The sequence below is a fragment of the Excalfactoria chinensis genome, chromosome 1, assembly GCF_039878825.1.
Source record: "Excalfactoria chinensis isolate bCotChi1 chromosome 1, bCotChi1.hap2, whole genome shotgun sequence".
Taxonomy (NCBI): Eukaryota; Metazoa; Chordata; class Aves; order Galliformes; family Phasianidae; genus Excalfactoria; species Excalfactoria chinensis.
The window spans coordinates 105,671,603-105,691,242 of record NC_092825.1 but is presented as its reverse complement, the minus strand read 5'-3'; the positions used below and the strand labels follow the sequence as shown (position 1 = coordinate 105,691,242).

Genomic DNA, 19,640 nt, shown 5'->3' with positions numbered 1-19,640 from the left:
GATACTGTTCTACTCTACTGACATCTGGAAATTCAGAAATAAGGTGTTGGAATAACATTTACAGAAAATGAGTTGAACTAGATCAGGATTAAAACATTTATTTCACTCAAGTAGCCTTTCCCTAACACCTTATCCAATTTATAGGAAAATGGAGCACAAAGGAAACTAGTCCAGTTCTCAATTTAAATCAGTTCATGGTTCAGCTAAAAGGGCATTGTCAGCCAAGCAGTGCAGTTACTCTCATAACAAGGTAAATGTTATGAGATAAAAAATAAAATATAAGACACAAATAAAATAGGACAAGAGCAACATAAATCCTCAAGGATTAGCATCAAAGATAGTTACATGAATTAGCTGCATTCTTCATAAGCTAAAATTTATCCCTTATTATTCTTTTCATTTTTCATTCTCTACCCTTTTTTTCCTGTTTGACATTTGTTGTTGCAGCATGAAGACAGCTCTATCGAACATGTGGACTCCACCCTCAGGCTGAGTACTATGAGGCTGATGCCACCTGAGCTTCCAGGTAATGATGACCTTCCTGCCCCACCTGCCAAGTTAGTTTGCTACCTGCATTCAATCTCACCTTGTTCTTGGGACTAACAGCTTCACAAGACCTTTCCACAGAAGAAACTTATCATGTAAGACATCAAAGACCTGTTCCCTGAAAAAAAATAAAAGGAACTAAGAAAAGCAGCGCAAAGTTGACCTATTATGATTCAGCAGGGTGCCATAGATTAACAGGGACTGTTTTCACGAGGGTTAGAATTATCGCATGACTGGCTAGGCAATGAATTGAATCCGAAACACTTTCAACATACACACAGAATCACAAAATCATAAAAGTTGAAAAGGAGCACAGGAGGCAACCAACTCTAACATCTGCCAAAGCAGGTTCCATACAGTAGGTTGCACAGAAAAGTATCCAAATGGGTTTTGAATATCTCCGGTGAAGGAGTCTCCACAACCTCTCTGGGCAACCTGTTCCAGTGCTCTGTCACCCTGGGAGTAAAGTAATTCTTCCTCATGTTTGTATGGAACTTTCTATGTTTCCAGTTTTTGCCCATTGCCTCTTGTTCTATTGCTGTACACACTGAAAAGAGCATGACCCCATCCACTTAGCTCCCACCCTTTAGATATTTACAAACATTGATAAGATCCTCTCTCAGTCTTCTCCTCCCCAGTTTTCTCAGCCTTTCCACACAATGGAGATGCTCCCGGCCTCTCATCACCTTTGTGGTCCTCACTGGCCTCTTTCTAAAAGATCTCTATTTACAGGTTGTTTTGTTGTTTTTATTGCTTTTTGTTGTTGTTGTTGTTTGTTTGTTTGTTTCTTTTATCTGAGGAGCCCAGAACTGGACACAGTAATCTATACGTAGCTTCACCAGGGCAGAGTAGAGGGGGAGGATCAGCTCCCTCAGTCTGCTGGCCAAGCTCTTTTTAATGCACTCCAGGATACCATTGGCCTTCTTGGCCACAAGGGCACACTGCTGGCTCATGGCCAACCTATTGCCTGCCTGGACACCTACATCCTTCTCTGCAGAGCTCCTCTCCAGCAGGTCAGCCCCTAAACTGGCCTGATGCATCCTCCTCAGGTGCAGGACTCTACACTTGCTCTGTTGAAGTTCATCAGGTCCCTCTCCACTCAACTCATGATGAAAGATTGACAAATGTACTCCCTGTAGTATAAACCACCTCAGAGCTGTGGAACTGATGTCCCCTTCTCCTTGCAAATGCCTGCTCAGTATGGAACAGCCACACCATGAGGGCTGTGAAGCAGCAGGTAAGCCAGCTGTGTGTGCTCCAGCCCAACCAGGCAGCATGGAAGATGAAACCAGTGGAAGCTCCCTGGATCTGGGTAATGGAGGGAGCCTGAGGGACAGATTTCTAAGTAGAATGTGTGGACGAAAGGAATACAATTGCTCTGTGACTGCTGAAAGATCTCCAGTTGTCAGGCTTTGACCTGACCTACATTGCTAATACCCACTGCAAGTCAGAAGGGCTGCTCCTATACAAATCTGATTAGGGGGAAGTTATTTTTTTTCTCCCTGCTCTGTGCTCAGGAATTTTGCACATTATGAATAGTTGCCTACTTGGGGGAGGATAAGGAATCAGGATTGCTCACCCCTGCTCAAAATGGAAGCAGCACTGCCCTACCCAGCTGTGCCAGCACTGCCACTGTATAAGATTTGCCATGTGGTCTCACAGGGGAAGGGCTGCTCTGGACAGATCTCCCAGAGCTACTTCCAGCAGCAGAGTGATGGGCCAGGGTAAGGCGATAGCGGAGATCTGGCCTGAGGAAATCTGTGTGCTTCCCTAATTGAGCAGGAATTAAGACAGTAGCGGGGTCACCCCTTTGCCCATCTCATGCACAAGCACACATTAGTGGCCATCCAAGCATTTGCAGCTGGTCCTAGCAATGCTGAAGATGCAAGCGACTGCTTCGGTGATACGTAAGAATGATTTCTGACAGCAACCAAGACTGCTGTGGTGCCTGGGGAAAGCACAGGGTTGTCATTGTGTAGGCAGCCAGCAAAGCAAGATAATTTTTTCCTCCACATTCCGCATCTACTCACTCATCCACCCCTTTTTTATTTTTATTTTTTAGCACCAGAAGTATTTTGAGTGCAATTAAAAAGGTATTATTAGCACTTAACTGGTTTGGAATCCTCACTGTGATGTTGAGCCCTTGTACTGATGTCATCCCAGTTGTCATGGATACAGGTGAACAAGCTGCATAAAGTGCAACATCAGCGCCAGGGGGATGGAAAATGGAGAGGGGAACCTGGGGAGGAACCTGAGGCTGAAAATGGGCGAGCAGAAACAGCTGCTGTCTCCAGGTGAGAGTGACTGGAAGCGAGGGAAAGGAACAGAGAGCACTTTGCAGAGATATTGAGGTTATGGTGTTGTGTTCACACTCTTCAGCGCAAGGTAGGGAGGCAGGCTGCTCTCTGACACTAAACACTGCAACAGAAGAGCCCCTCGACAGCTAACAATTAGGAGAGGAACCTAGGCTGACATCCCTCCATGTGCACAGTAATTAGAAAGACAAATAGTGCCCTTCTTTCTGTTCAATCTGTCTAAGAGGTATGGAGGGAGTAGCAGAAAGCAAATCGTGGGGAAAAAAAAGCCAGAAAAATATGCTCTCACGGGAGTATATGTGCTTTTATGTATGCAAAAGACCATCTCTTTGTGACTAAAAGAGATGAAGAGAGGCTGTGGGGCTAAGGTATATGTTCACCTGCACCCATATAAGATCCTCTAAAGATCTTTCCAAGTATCAGTAATAACAATTAAAAATAAATAAATAAAAATGAATCCCACCTAACTGAGTTGCAGCAGCAGTTCCTCTGCCTGCTCCTATTTCCTTTCTCTCCACCTCATTCTTTTGCTGAGAAAGAAATTAAAATGTATTTTTCATACAATATCTCCAGAACTCTTTTTATGTAATAATCCTCTTTCTGTGCAAGAGGCAGGTCAGCAATAGCTGCAGGCTCCTGCACAATCAGTGCTCATCTCATAAAAATCTCCAGCTTTCCCTGGGATTTTCCAGCCACAACCTATTAAGCATTTGCCTGTGACAAGAAGCCAGTCTGGGGGGGAGGGGTGGGGAAGGGCCCTTTCAGAACATGCTGAGGCAAATTTGTATTTATTTACAGGGTGTTTGGGTTGCATGGATACTTTTTTTTTCTTGCAATGGAGAATTTAGACTTTTAAAAATAATACTTTGGATTTAAATTAATCTTAATAGGCAGTTAAGTCTTAACACTTTCGCTTTCAGACTAAATAGCAACATTTATTAAAAATAATAATAACTTTTTAAATTGAAGAAGCTGTTGAGTGTTCTCCGCAATTTATCCCCTCTTTTAGTGCCTGGCCAAATATGTGATGTGTCAAGATTCAGAGGAAGGTCCAACATTGGTCTCTAGTACAGATCCTAGAGCACTGAATTACAGCTAGGCTTTGCACAACATCTGACTGCAAATCTGCTAATTAATTATTTCCTGCTCAGTTAAATCTAACTTACGGATTTCAACAAAAAATATTTGCTCATAACAGTGATACAGTACTTCTGAAACTGTGAAAATGTGTTTTTCTTATGTTTATGTAACCTAAGTTATTTTCTGGAGTCCAAAATATCTTTGTATCACAATTTAGGCTCAGTAAAACACACAAGGTGTGGTTCCTATCAAAATTTAAACCTTGCATTTATACAAATCAATTGCCCCTACTTCTCACTTTGCTGTTTTCCAATTTTTTAGATGTTACTTTTTCCCCCAGTTAAGAGCTAACATTATTTTTCACATTTTTTTTTGGTTGAGCCTCCAGCACTTTATATAAGCACGAGTGCAGTAAGCAAGCTGTCAGTGAGACTTTTGCTCCATGCGCCATCTTGAAAGCACTTCACTGTAGTGACCACCAGAAGACCCCATATGCAGACGGCCTTTTTAGCAACCTTGATTTCTCACTAGGTCATTTCCAGCCTCTTCCTAGTGTGGCCATGTGTGAGAAAGATGGGGCTGTACTGGCAGGTGTGAGGGCTATGAGGGGTGGCCCGTGCTCCATCCACGAGAAGAAGGAAGACATATGAACTGTCAAAATGTACCCCACCTTGGCACTACAAGTCTGGGGATCCTACAGCCTCTTTGAGAGAGAACAGTGATCTCCCTAAGGAAAATCATCATTCTCATCTCAGAGCTCATACCCTGAGCTCCTCCCTTTTCATCTCCCACATGCTAGTGCCTAAAAACATTTTAATATAAAAATTAAAGGGGCAGGAGGGTGGATGACTGGCAGAGGTTTCTGAGCTCCTTCTCCATACCACACATCTTTCTCAGTTTGAAATAGCATTTTTCCTTTCAACTGTTTCTCTCAGTTTGGCCACAGACCATCTTGCTACCTTGTATAATCTATAAACATGCATGAATCTGGAGCACTGGATATAATATAGTAACTTTAAAGATAAGAAGAATCCATGTCTTACCAGAGAATGCAGAGAATGCATATTTATTAAATTTCACAAACCAGTGGAAATTTCCCACCACTTGAACAAAAGGAGTATGTTTCTGTCATAGTGTTACTCCTCTATTGTCTGTAGGGTTGTGTGGTCTCCTTCAAATCATCTCTGCAGTTCCATCCAGCCCTGGCCTGAAGATAATGCTGATGTACCTGATGTTCATAGAATCACAGAATTGTTGGAAAGACTAATAAGATCATCTAGTTTAACCATTAACCCATGCCTGTGATTGCTCTAGATTGTGTCCTCAGTGCCATATCCATACAGTTCTTGAACACCTACAGGGATGATGACTCCACCACCTCCCTGGGCAGCCTGTGCCACTGCATCACCACTCTTTCTGAGGATAAATCTTTCCTAATAACCAGCCTCACTGCTCTTTCTAGGAATAAATTTTTCGTAATATCCAACCTGTTCCTCATTTAGAAGTGGACGTGTTTTCATTTTACCCTGATGTCTTCTACACTTCAGGCCACCTGTCCTCTCTCTTCTTCAGCAGGTGAGGATTGGGTCTCTTTCTTACCACAGTGCCAGCTGTGAAGTTACATCCACCTAAAAAACAACCCTGAGATGTTCACACCCTTTGGTAGTGTAATGAGATCATATCTGTGCCTGCATGGAGCATTCCCAGTAACATGCCTCAGTGTCCACAGGTGTGACCATGGTTACAGGTTACTGGCAAATCCTGGAAGGGGCTTCCTCAATCAGCTGGTGTTTGATAGTCTATTTCTTGTGATCTGTGTTGTATTCCTTCAGCAACAGGGCTGGTTTCACTGCAACAGACATACCACTTGGAAGAAGGTAATCCAGCCAGGCCTGTTGCCTCAAGGGCTCACATCTAATCTCACCTGAAAACAGTCTTAGGTCAAAAGCACAAAGGCAAGGGCATCTCTGAATGTAGTAAATGGCAAAGCCCAAGTAGACCTCACAGTGATGGACACAGGTCAGCATGCTTTAACTTAGCAGCAACCAGGTGCTTGAAATCCACTAGCTTCCCCAGCTTGCCCAGCAGCATCTGCTTTTGCCTGAGGCTGCAGTTCTTGGCAAGTGCCCACCTGTACCTGACTGTAGCCACTCTCTTCTGAAACTGGGTCTTCAAAAACAAGTAGAAAAAAATACCAACATGGCATGTGACCTTGAACTGCCATACTGTGGATGTCAGAGCCAAAGGAAGTGAAGTGGCAAAGTTTGGATTCAAAAAATAAGACACCAGAGGACCCCAAGGCTTCATTTATTTATTTCTTTATTTTAATTTCTTTTCCCTTCTATCTTTCTAATTTAGAGCATGGAGAAAAAGAAGATGCTATTACCATAAACATCACTGTGGAAACACGTAGGCAGTAACCTTTAATACACTGAAAAGAGCTAGCATTGAAATTGTAGTCATTCCTTTGCAGTTATGCTGTCAAACCTCCAAAGATTTGGGCTTTTTAATTTATTATGTGTCATGAGAATATCTGCAGATGTCCTGCACATGTTATGCTTTCAATCTCCAGTCAATCCTTCTCTCTTATTTAACTGTTACTGTTAAGAAAAACACAATATAATAGAACAAACTCAACCTTTAACTACATTGATGTGTACAGTAGCATATATAGGCATGTAGTTTTAATTAGTAAAATCCTGACTTAGGGCTCTAAGGAGACACTGTGTTAAGCAGTTGGAGAAGTCTGGTTCAAATACTGTAATCAGAAGCCAGACTCTGGTGAAGTCAGCAAAGCTGTTCCTTTTTGAATTTTCTGAATTTAGTGACAGTGCTTTATTTCCAGCCCTGCCTCCATTCCCTGTCTTGTGTGAAATTAAATAAATAATTTTCAGCTTAGCTTCTCCCTGATAGGGATCTATGTCACAAAATCATCACATACCAGACACTCTGCTTAACTGCAAATGCAAGAAGCTTGATAGCTGAGCCTCTGTTGCAAAGACACTCAAGGAATAATCTACATGGCTTTTCAAAGGCATTCCCTCTACAGAAAAGGATACTTACAGGTCAGCACTAAAACGAACTGGGAAGCACTGGGGAAACTTCTGCTTTTGAGTCTGTTGCAGTTGCTGCTACTTGTTCTGCCTTAATATGAGCAAAGAAACTCGTTCATCAACTCCACAACCAAAGTAAAAAACAAACAAACAACAAATCAACAAACCAAAAAAACTTCCAACAACCAAGAAAGAAAAGAAAAACCCTAAGAAAAAATTACATAAAACCAACAAAAACTATTTCACCCCCAAATGACAGTGAAACCTATATGTTAAGGACATCTCTCATTTTTTAACCAGCAGTTGTCGCAGCAGGAAATGGCCACTGTAGGCTTATAATTGCTTGATTTCAAAGGGGGTAAATCTTTTATTTTCACCTCGTTTCTCTGCCTTTAAATTATTACTTGGAGTGTTAGCCTTTGCTGCAGTGGTTCTTATCAGCACTGCAGGAGACAGTGATTGCCTTGTATCTGAAAACTACAATGAAATTAAACCTTAATTGGTTGTTTAAATGGGGTATAATATAGACCTTGAAAGACTTAAAGATAAGTATTCCGAATTGTTTTCGGATTCACTGTGAGCATATACACCTGGGATGATTAAAAGAAAATACAGCAAACTCAATTTCAGGGAAAAGCCTGATCATTTAGTATGATATCATTACCAAAATTAAAGGAGGAAAACTAGAGAACACTTTCCATGCACCATCTCCCATTTCCTCCCTCTGGGGCGACAGGTCATAGCTTATTTATGCATCATAGTGTCTCCAAAGAAGAGCAAAAACAAACAGGCAAAATAAATAGATGAAAAGCAGCAGCATAAGCATTTACTCCTTTCTTGCAAGCTTTCCTAAGGGAAAAACCTAAACCTGTCGAAAATGTTAATAAGAAGGGGCATGAAAAAGAGATAGAAACAAGCAAGTGCCCGTGGCTCCAAAGACAGGATTTGCAAGCTATAGATATGGTAAGCAGATGTATGACCAAAGAGGCAAAAATGTTTCAGTCACACTTTCCTGGAAGTGCTTAGGAGCTCATACACCCTCAGGAAAACGTGGCCCCAAGTCTGAGAAGAAACTTCCAATGCAAACAGTTGTCAAATTCTGTATTTCCCATAAAAATGCCTTTTAGCTGAAATCCCACACTTGACTTGGCTCATAGGAATGTGCCCAGTGACTCACCTAAGCAGAACTGCTCCTTTTGTACCAAAGAGTTTCCTGGAAAAAAAGCTCGATGTATAAAATGTTTGTACAGTCTTGAATGGCTGAGCTGTGCTCAGCTTTGTCTTCAGATGCTAAATAGCAGGGCAGTACCATTGCTATCTGAAATAAAATGCAGGCATAGTCAGTCCACAGCTTCCTGGTCTACTGTAACAGAAGTTGCAGTTACCTGTGTATGTTTGGGCTGGAGAAACTTCAGCAACTTGAGATGGAAGGGAGCTGCCATGAACCTCAGACAGTTCTTTACACCAAGACTTTTTCTAGGTGTGCTCTACTGTCACCCAACTCTGTACATACTGTATATAGGACTGTGACATGAGAGGGAGAATGAGAGATGGAAGAGCAGAAAGGGAGAAAATAGTGCAAAATCTGCTCTTTGAAGAATTGCTCACAGGTGATTTGGAACCAATCTTCCATGTGGCAGATGGATCTGGCAGTGAAAGGGCTATAAAGAAGGTATTTGGAGAACTCTCTGCCTTTACTTCTCACCAGCTGTTTGTGCAGTAACAACAGAACAGCAATTGCAGGTGAAAAGATTTAGTTTGGGTATGCCTTCAGGGTATACTGGCATAGACAGCGTGTGTCTTGAGAACCCCAGTTCCTGTTCCTAACTGGAGTTTTTCTTCCACACTTTCTATTGCTTCTAAAAGGGGCACATATAGTGTGTGAATTATAAAATACAATCATAAAACTATATTCATTTTTTTTCTAGACCATCACTAATAACTTTTTTCAAAAGCCTTAGAGTCAAAAAACAGAGTGAAAATTCAGGAGGGAATTACAGAGCCTCATCTGTGAAGGACAGGAGAACCAGATGAACTTCCTGCAGTGAGTTTAATGAAGAAGTGCTCATTAAGTAAGTGGTTGTTTGAAACCCCTACCTAGCTGTCACTCGGGTATACAGAACTTCAATTTTAGAGCACGGAGAAATCCTGGATCAAAGCTATTTCACTTGCAGCAATACATTCTCTCTTGATACTATCAGAGGAAAAACAAAGGAAAAAAAATGAGAAAAGGGAAGGCAAAACAAGGTGAATTCTAATGGCATTTAAAAACTTGAGATTTTTGTACTTACAGGGATCCAGTATTTGTTTCTGGGCTACACAAAAGACTCAAATGCTTCTTTAGGATATTTTCTGCAACTACAGAAATGAAGATGACAATTTGGTTTTCAAATAAGAGAACTCAGATTATCTGTGGTGCAGACAAAGTGTTGTTAATGGCTAGCCTCTGGACGCAAAGTGACCTAAACACTAGTGGCTACCTTCATTATGCAGTAAGTAGTTTCTCCCTTGGGGAGAAACAAAAAGAAGAAATATCTCCCCCACCCCTCAAGCCTCACTTTATGGAGAAAACAAATGCACTCAAGTGAGCAACCTTTTATCAGCAAAGATATTATGGAAATACCCCACTGATGAGCATTTCTATTAGAAGGGTTTCCATATTTGTTTTATTATGTCTTTTCATAGTCCCAGAGTACATTCATATGGCATGCCGGTGTATGAAAGGAAATTTTAGTTCTGGACAGTGAAGTTTTTTTTCTGAGGACTGGGACCTATCTGCTCTGTTCTTGTGCCAATCCAGTCCTGTTCTCCTTCTTCTGTCCAGTCCCACCACTGCAGCCATATGTGTCTCTGAAGGCAGCTGACAGAAGATTTGGCAGCTCTAAGCCTGCCAGGACCTGAGCAGGGCTGCAGAATTTAAAATCAATGTTAGACCTTTGGAGATGTGACCTGAGTGCAGATAATGTTTGCCTATTACAATGATTTCATGATTTGATGCCTGAAGTGTTAATTCCTTTAGAGATTTCAGACAGCAATAGCACTTCTTTGGCAAGAAATAAGATGGTCTTAGACCCCACCAGTGACACTGCTTAATAGCAGGAGGTAACACAGATTGAGTGGGGATCACGGGAGAGGTACTACAAAAGTTTCTGAACTGAAAAATAAATCCATGCAGGAATAAACAATGCCAAATTTCTGCCTCCTTCCCCTTAGTGCCATCAACAGCCATGACCTTGAGGGAGATCCCACTGGTCCCTGTCCCTAACACAGCATTAAGACACATCCTTTAGAAAACTTGTCTACCTCCCTAGTAGACAACAGAGTGCCATGACATCCATGCTAACACACCATCATATCTCATCTCTACACTGTCCAGCCTCACATGTGTCCAGAAACCCTTAAAATGTCATCACATACCAGGGCCCTAGGAGGCCTCCTAACAAGAGATCTGGCCTGTCTGCGCCCTTCTCCTCACCACATGCCCAGGCTGAATATAGCCCTCTTCTCTCCTCAGAGAAGAGCTACTTCTGCTTTGCTCTGGGTGGGCAGCACACATTCAGTACTTCACTGTCAACAGTTTGCAATGGGATCATGCCTTTGAGGGAGAGCAAACTCCCATCCTTGGGCTCAGTGCAAGGATGATCAGCTGAGCAGTGAGTACGGGGTGGCCAAACCTCCCAAACTCACTCAATTGTAAGGCATGCCTTTAGAGCTGGATGGAGCAGCACTGACTCCTAAGCCCATGGCTCTTAAAGCTCCTCAGAATTGGCTGTCACAGAGCCCAGGCTGGTGGTGGGCCTCCACCTCTGCATCATGCAAGGTACTGAAGCTCTAGCAGCACCTGAGGGGCCAGAGACAAGGATACAGATGGAAAGCTCTCTTCTGGGGCCAACTCACTGAGTATCTCCTCAAATGCATTTAAAAGAAAACCTACAGACCCTACCTGGATGACCAGTAATTACATGTCTCATTTTTTAGTGTGCTTCCCTAAATGTTTCCATCTAGTTTTTCTCAAGGAGTCAATTTTATAAGGTTTCTATGTGTCCTCCCATTTCCTGCTATGTTTAGTCTCTCAGCAGGAAATTATCTGCTTAGCATAGGATATGTGTCTGCTTCCTACAAAAGTTCGTTACGATAAATCCAACTTTGCAAAGTGCTGACAACAGTTAATACTCTGATGATTTAATTTGCAGGCAGAGCAATGAGGACTCAGAACTAATATCAGAGTGGTAGAGATGATACATCTGGAAGAAGTTTTATGGAAAAGGTAACTGTCTGCAGTATGTTTGCCATATGCACTGTACTGGCAGTATAAGAGAGGATATAAAAATGTCATATTTCTTTTAGGGCAGGCACCAGGCAACATGTGCATCTGCAGCAGACAGGTCCAAAACTTTGGCAAAGGAGAGGAATGGCAGTTTTCCCTGCAATGTACTTCCTGCAGGATGCATTTGACACAAGCAGTGTGTGCTCTTGATAGGAAACAACTCAGACACCACCGAACGGAACACCAAAGCACGCATCTGATTTTGTTTCATCAGTCATTGTGCTCTGGACTATGGTCACCTGTTTTGTAGTCTGATATTAAGCCACATCACTGTGGCTATATTTATATGCCACATATAAATATACATGCTTATATGTAAGGATGGAGTTAGTCCATTCCAGAGGAGAATGCTCTTAAACCAGATAATCAAGCCTACAATCCACTGAAATTGCCTTTGGCTGTGCTCTGATTAGCCTGAATATGACATTATGCTTGCACCAGGCTGTCCTGTGTTTCCAAAACCTTATACTACTCTAAACCTTGACAGAAAAATAAGCACATGTGCTTTTAAAAAGCGGCACAGTGGGTCTAAGATTGTTCACATTACTTTGCTTAGAGATACTGCTGGCACTGACCAAAAGAGATCTGGCTTTAATGTAGTGCAGTTTCTGCAACAGATTAAGAATATATTTTCTATATGCTTCATCTGTTCTCATACGTAGAACTACTGAATGCTATACCTCTCTTGAAGATCTCATTCATAGAGTTCCAGTCCCAGGATCATACTGGTAGTAACACCTGTATAAAGAGTTAGCTTTTCCAGATAATAGCAAAAATCCAGATTGCAGCCTGTTATGGGAAAATGTTCAATTCTATGTAGGTTACTGTAGCCTGAGGGTTACGGTGAGGGTTACGGTAGGAACAGAAGTCTGTGGAAAGAAACCACAGTTCCTCAAAATTTCTGGGAGGCAGCGGCCTCTACCTTGATTACAAGGTCCTGAAAACTCCATCCATGCATTCAAAGCTGCTTGTTGCCTCCACCCAAAGTATCATCTGTAGTATTAAGGCACATAGATGGGGTGTTCTGAACTGAGGGACCCTATGGCACACTGAAAATATGACAGCATCACTCGCAAACCAATGCCATGCTTTTGCCTGTGATCTGCAAGCAGTTATGTTCTTAGGAGAAATATGCACTAGTCCTAGTTTTCTGAAACAATTTTGTTTGTCTGTTTTTCTTTTTTTCCTCCTTTTTTTTTTTTTTTTTTTTTTTTTTTCAGAGGGAAGGAAATGGGATTCAGAAGAGGATGGGCATTAGCCACATGAGTATTTTGGCCAATCCCTTAATCACTGTAATTAGAGGATGTCCAGCCTGGGAAGCTCTGATATACACTGCAGATCAGCAAAGGGGAAACAATATCCTGCCTGAGTACATGACTACTCTCCGGTTGGAGTGGGCTTTGTCCTGATCCACAGCCTTAACCTATGCCCTTACCTTTCTGTAGGCTTAAGGACTCTACTGTGTACCTGGTATGTACTCTCTCAAGCACCTTCTGCTTGCAATAGTCTGATAAGGCTGAATTGGAGCCCTCTCAGCTACAAAGAGATATCTCAGTACCCTTTCATTTTACTCATTTCCTGTTTCATAGCCTTACCCTATGTGAAATACCACAACTCTTCATTCCTGATGACTTGAATGTATCACATTCAGTGAGGCTGCACTACAGAGAGCTTTTGAAGAGCAGTAATAATGAAACCTCTCTAGCGCATTTTATCCAGTGTGTAAAACCCAACCTTGTGGAGGTTTTATCATTTCTTCTCTATCCAGGCATGAAACATCAACATACAAAACCGCTAAGTGCTCTGTTCCTCAAAGCTGTCTTCAGTCAACAAACCTTTGCCACCTGTAAGGGATTAAATTCACACATTTTGTGACAGACAAAGCCAGAAACTAGAAATTGGCCATAATGCACTCAGAACAGATTCTTTGGCTTCTGGCTGAGGCAAAGGGGAAAAGAGGGGACTTAAATGTGAGGTGGCCCTCGTGCTGCATAATCTGTGCTCCTCTGGACTCTTTTATCTTTGATCTCCATGCAGCTGACATACTATAAAGTTAAGGCCTCCTGACTGCTGTGGTAGGCTTTTTCTTTTTTTTTTTTTTTTTTTTTTCCTTTTTTTTTTGTGTGTGATTTCTACTTCTCTTGGATGACTATTTGCATTGGCACTGTCACTGTTAAATGAATTGAGAGGAAAAGATTCAGACTCTGACATTTGCCTTTCATTGCATCCACACAATTGTTCTGCTTATAACAGTTTCTACATGGAAAAAAAATTCTGTTAGAAGTACATTGCTATTTTTTTCCATCATCAAAGAAACCAGTTTCACCCAGAGCCTTATTAATAGTGTAGGTGGAAGTGGAACACTAACAGCGAAAACCCAGCAGGCATAATATGCTTGTTTTTCTTTTTTTCTTATGAACAGTAATCCTACGCTGCGTATTGCTCTTTTGGAAGAGTCTGATTAGAACAAAAAGATCCAATATTAGCATTAATTGAGAAAAGTTAATCTCGCAACGCAGAAAGATAAATGACCTGATTGGGATGACGCAGAATTGTGATGGAACCCAGACCTTTGTTAGCATTTTCAGACAAAGGTATCATGGGCTCTTAATTCTGAATTATGTATTGTTAATTATGCATCTGTTTTTCTTATATAAAAAGAAAACCAGGATTACTTCAGAATCACATTTTCTTTCATTCTTTTTGGTTTATTTTCAAGTACTGATGGATGGGAGCTAAGTATCTATCAAACTTTGTATGCTTTTCTATTCATTTTCCAGATCTGCCTCTGGCAGCATGTATTATATGGCAACATATTCATATTCATATGTATTATATGTACCATATATTCATATGTATTATATAGCAACATGTATTATATGGCAACATATTCAGCATAAATCCCAGTGATATCAGTCTCTATTGAATTTACTGAGATTAGACTATAACCTTTCATTTCTAGCTCTCTGCCAAGGAACGTGCTGAACTAATTGACCAAAGGAAGTGTTCATTTTTTTATTTTTATGTCATTAAGAAATTATAAAGGTAAAATAAAATAAAATTAACCTTGCAAGAATAATAGCCCTTAGAATTACCAAGGTAAATAAACAAGGCTTCTAATTCATTTTACTGCAAAGCCTGTGGAAAACAACAGTACTTGTATGAGATGTTTGACAACCTCTGTAGGTCTCTCCACTTGGATCTGCTTCTAAAGAACATCATTGGTATGGCACTGGTGCAGGAAGAGACAGGCCTTTCAGCCTTCACAATGGAAAGTTTCTTCACTTCTGCCATGAAGTGAGATGGGATGCTTCCAGCTACTCTCCTGGTAGCTATCTGCTTGATAACAGAAAGCTCATATGGACTCATGTCAGGGAGACACAGAAAGAATGAGCTTCTCTTGTCTTTTTTTCTACAGGATTTCCTGTGAAACAATATGCTCCTTTGTTTGGCTGATGAACCAAGAGGGCTATTAACTGGAACATTAAAAAAATTAATTATGCATAAAATCTGCAGTCTTGATTTGTGCATAAAATATGGCAAGTTTAATATAATGTCACCAAAGAGTTTTGTTTTACATTAATAGATTTAATTAGCTCTTTCTTAAGTAATTGTGAAAGCAAGTGTGGTAAGTTAACTCGGCCAACTGACAGGCTCCACCCAACCACTCTTTCACTCCCATTCCTTAGTGAGAGAGGAGGAGAAAGTAAGGTAACAGAGCTTGTAGGTCAAGGATAGGGAGATCGCTCACCGCTTCCTATAGCACGCAAAACTGACTCAACTTGGAGGAGATTAATTTAATTTACTGCCATTTAATAGCAGGGCAGGATAACAAGAAACAAAAGGAAAACTAAAAGCACCTTCCCATATCCACATTCCTTCCAGGCTTAACTTCCCTCTCTCCCTTCCAGCTGCTCTACGGCTTCCCCCACCATGAGTGGTGCAGCTGAATAGTGAATGTCAATTTGTAATACTTGGTCTCTGCTGCTCCTTCTTCACACTGTTCCCCTGCTTCAAGGTGGGATCCATTACATGGGATACGGTCCTTCATGAACCAGTGTAGAATGGGCTCATACCAAGGGTGCAAACTTTCAGGAATGGCCCATTTCAGCATAGATATGAACATCTATGCTGCTGTTCCTGCCAGAAAACACGCTCCTTTGGGGGTGTCCACAGGCTATGCCTCCTTCAGACCTCATCCACTGCTGCACTGTGGGCTCCTCCACAGCCGCATGTGGAGATCTGCCCCATTTGTTGCCCATGGTCTGCAGAGGGACAGCCTGCTTCTCCATGGGCCTCTCCTGGGCTGCTGGGAGCTGCTGCTGTGTGCCTAGAACAACTCCTGCCATCCTTCTGCACTGACCTCAGTGCCTCCAGAGTTACATATCTCACATTTTCTCTCTCTCTCTCATCGCTACCATATGGTTTTTTTTAGCCTATCTGAACTATACTGTCACATAGATGCCACCAGCTGGGCTGGTGGGCTCAGCTTTGGCCTATGACAGGTCCTTCTGTAGCCAGCTATATCTGTCACAGAGGTCACACCTGCAGCCCCCTTTCTTCCAAAATCTCACCACATAAATCCAATACAGAGAGATCTCAGAAGAGGTGGATAAAGAAGTTTCAATATTTGAATCTTTAAGATTTTTTTTTTTTTTTCTACCAGCATCGTGCTTTGGTTTCACCAATTGTGTTTCTTTTAATAATGCCTTCATGTTTTACGCAGTTTGGGCAATTTAGCATAGAAGAAAGGGAACAAAATTCAAATATAAAATGCCATAAGTCTTCTTCCTTTTTTTGTTTTTTTCTTCATTTAAACCACTAAGGCTTGAAACATTCACTTTAATCCCCAGTTTCTGATGGGGGCATTTGTTTTATGCGTGGTTGACCGTGGAAATCACCTACTGAATTGTTTTTGCCTCCTCAGATTAATTCCCAAGAATGGGGCTCTGACATTTTTCCTAGTTGTCCTTTGGAACACAATCATTTTATAATCCATAAAAGACTGTGATAAAATCCTAACATTTTTAGCTGAACACTCCCTGCTTCCATCTTGGCCTCTTTGATAAAGAAAACTTGCTTAAAAGAAAAGTATTTTCTCCTGGACAGAAGATTATGGTTGCCCAGGTAGATGGCTTTGAGGATCAAAAACATCTTGTGGCCAGCTGTCTTAGGGTGAGCTGTAGATGAGGAATAGGTTATTTCTGTCTACATGCATCTGTCTGTGTTCTCCTCTTATTGCTGCCTGAAGAAACCATGCCAAGCACATTTTATCCCATGGAAAGGAAAAGTCGTGCAAAAGAACGAACACAGCCTTGGCTGCATTCACTGTTCAGAGGACTTTCTCATGACTGTTAGCAAGGTTTGAATCCCTCTCCTTTTCCACTCTACCTCTTTGCTGGGGTTTCTTTTTCAAGAAACCATGGAACATATGAATGGATGTTGCTGTTGTTTTGGTGCTTGCTGGCCTTAAGGAGATACAGGAGATCAATAAAAACAAGAAATTATGTTAAAAACATTGGCATTAAATAGCTTGCTCAGATGGAGAGAGTAAAGAACAAAAGCATCCACCCCAACATCCTCTGAGGAAGATCCTGGCACAGATGTTTCATGCATACTTCTTATAGCTCAGTCTTCTGACTGAAAAAATAAAGAGGCAGAAAAAGCCAGAGTGTAGCTAATAACTAAATAGGAAGGGACAAACTTGGATGTGTAGACTCGTCCTTTTTTCATGAGCTCGTTCATGGCCAGATGTTTTCCTCAGACCTGAAGGGCCAGTTAAAACCAAGGAATCACTTAATAATTCAATGCCATGACAGAACATGAATGTATTTCCGAAAACTGAAGCCTTCTGAGACTTGGAGAACTTGTGGTTTGGCCCATACTGCCTTCTCATTAAGGTTATTTGCTTAGGGTGGCTTTTGCACAGTTCCAGACTGACAATTAGGTACAGATTCTGCCTCACTTACAGCCAAGCAACCACTGCCCCCAAGTGCCCATTTGAGGGCTGTTTTTTAAGTCACAGGATCAGAAGGCTTCACATGTACGTGAAGCTCAGGTTAGAACCGAGGCTCGCTCTCAGGCTGTTGACTATGCAGTCTCAACCTGGCTAGCTCTGTTGGAGATTTGCAAGGATAAATCTTTAATATCCTTTGCTACCTCACGACCTATTTTCTCCTCAATGAATATCTATTCTCTCTAGAAACCATGCTATGTATTTTAAAAAAATAAAAATTCCTTCTCTTACGGCATTGCTTTTACAGCCATACACAGTGGAGAAACAGTTCCTTGAAAGCCATTTCATTGTCAAGATCTGTGCTAGACTATCATGCAGTTTTGGTTTTCCACATACTAGAAACCTACATTTCCTTCTGTCTTCACCTACAGCAACACCTCTAAATCATCCGCCGTAACTACTCCTTCTCTATACATTTCAGCTCAAATCAAACGCACCCTTTCTACCTAGACAATAAGTTTCCAGTGTCTGTTTTTCCAGGAAAAAGACATTTTCTTTATAAGGATCAGGCTGCCTCTTACCTCAGCAATTATCTTCCATAAGGTGCCTTGATGCCTTAGAACCAGTGATTCTTTTCAAGATTTTAGCTTTACCAGACTTCTCTTTTTTCCTTTCCCTCTTTTATGGAGCCCCCCTCCAAATTCGTATCTTCATGACCTGTGAGTTAGCGAAGTTTCTTTCCATACCTTCCTGCTTTCTCCTGCCCTTTTTTCCCATACAGAAACTACTGCTTCTTCTGTCCTCCTAGTCTCCTCCTCAAAATGTCTCCCCATTGCAAAAGTCATCCTTGTTCTCTTATTCTTTCCTGCCCTTGTCTGGCTCCCTCCTGGCAGGACAGATTCTGAGCATTATGATGGCTCCCATGATGTCTTTACCACCTCGGCCAGCTTGGAGATGGCCACTGTTGTAATCACTGCTCAGTGAACTTCTTGAGCAGATGGCCAGACTGAGAGGTATCTTGGAATCAGAGAGGAATATGGATAGGGCACAGTCTGGGCCAACACATGCTGACTGACATCTCTGTCCTAGGTTCCTGCAAGGGGAAGAAGCTAACTCAGCTTCCCACTTTGAGGAAGAAGGTCACGATAACATACAAGGTGAAGGGGGATGGACCCTTGTCACTGATTGGAGCAGAAGGAGGCATCTTCCTGCTACCGCCATAGTGCCCCTGAGCAACAGATATGAGGCTCTGGGACTCAAAAAAGAAGAGGGTCTGCATAACTGTCTGACCCCAGGACATAAATGTATATTAGGCAGGACCAGCCAAGAAATCACATCAAAACTAGCACCAACAAAAAAGGGTAAAGAGTCCTAGTAATTGGGGACTCCTCACTGAGGGGCACTGAAATCCCCATTTGCCACCCAGATGACCTCTCCAGACAGGTTTGCTGTCTGCTAAGGACGCATGTTAGAGGCATCAAGAAGAGTCTACCAAATCTTATAAAACAGGATGACTACTATCCACTCATTCTCATTGAAGCTAGATCTCAGGAGAATGCAACAAGAAAACTGAAGAATATTTAAAAGAGAATTTGCATGCCTTGGAAAGACACTGAATGGATCAAGAGTGAAAGTAGTGTTCTCCTCGGTTCTGATTAGCAGCTAGGAGTCAGAAAGAAGGAAGAGATCAGGTGAGATAAATAACTGGCTGAGTGAATGACGTCATGATCAAGGCTTTGAGTAGAGTGATCTTGGACAGACTTTGAGAGACAAGGTTATGTGGGCATCAGATGGAGTGAAACTGAGCAGATGGGGCAAAAAATGTTCTGGGAAAAATGCTGGCTGGATTGATTACCAAGGCTTTGAACTAGTTTTGATAGGGGAAAGGACTGGAGTTCTATGTGACAGAGAAAGACTAGAGAATGTTATCAATTTAGGAAACAGTGAAGAAATACCTCTGAATTGTCCCAGAGGAATTTGCAAGGACTCCTCAGAAAAGGTAACCTTGACAGTGACCTGACTGAACTGCCTTTACACCAGTGCACACAACCTGGGTAATAAGCAGGAATAGCTGAAAGCCATAGTGCAGTTCTGACCTAATTGTGATCACAGACATGGTGGGATGATTGAGGTCTGCACACTTATTAGACAAGACAGGCAGTAAAAAAGGGGAAGAGGAGTTGCCCTGTATGTTAGGGGGTGGATAGAGTGTGAAGAGCAGCCACAATCAGCTCAAGTGCTTGTGGGTGAAAATCAGGGAGCAGATGAGGCATGTCGAACCTGTGGCCCATAGGCTGCATGCAGCCCAGCAAATCCCTATCCAAGCCATTCTATGATTCTTAAATTTCTCCCCGCGTTAGAGT

At 41.9% G+C, this 19,640-nt stretch overlaps 1 long non-coding RNA gene across 1 annotated transcript; it reads left to right on the top strand.

The window, feature by feature from the left end:
- Positions 1-2,726: 2,726 nt before the first annotated feature.
- On the top strand, positions 2,727-14,615 carry LOC140247488 (uncharacterized). The gene is made up of 4 exons (XR_011902676.1): positions 2,727-2,840; positions 11,188-11,261; positions 12,542-12,791; positions 14,508-14,615. It is a non-coding gene; the product is annotated as an uncharacterized lncRNA (long non-coding RNA).
- Positions 14,616-19,640: the final 5,025 nt, after the last annotated feature.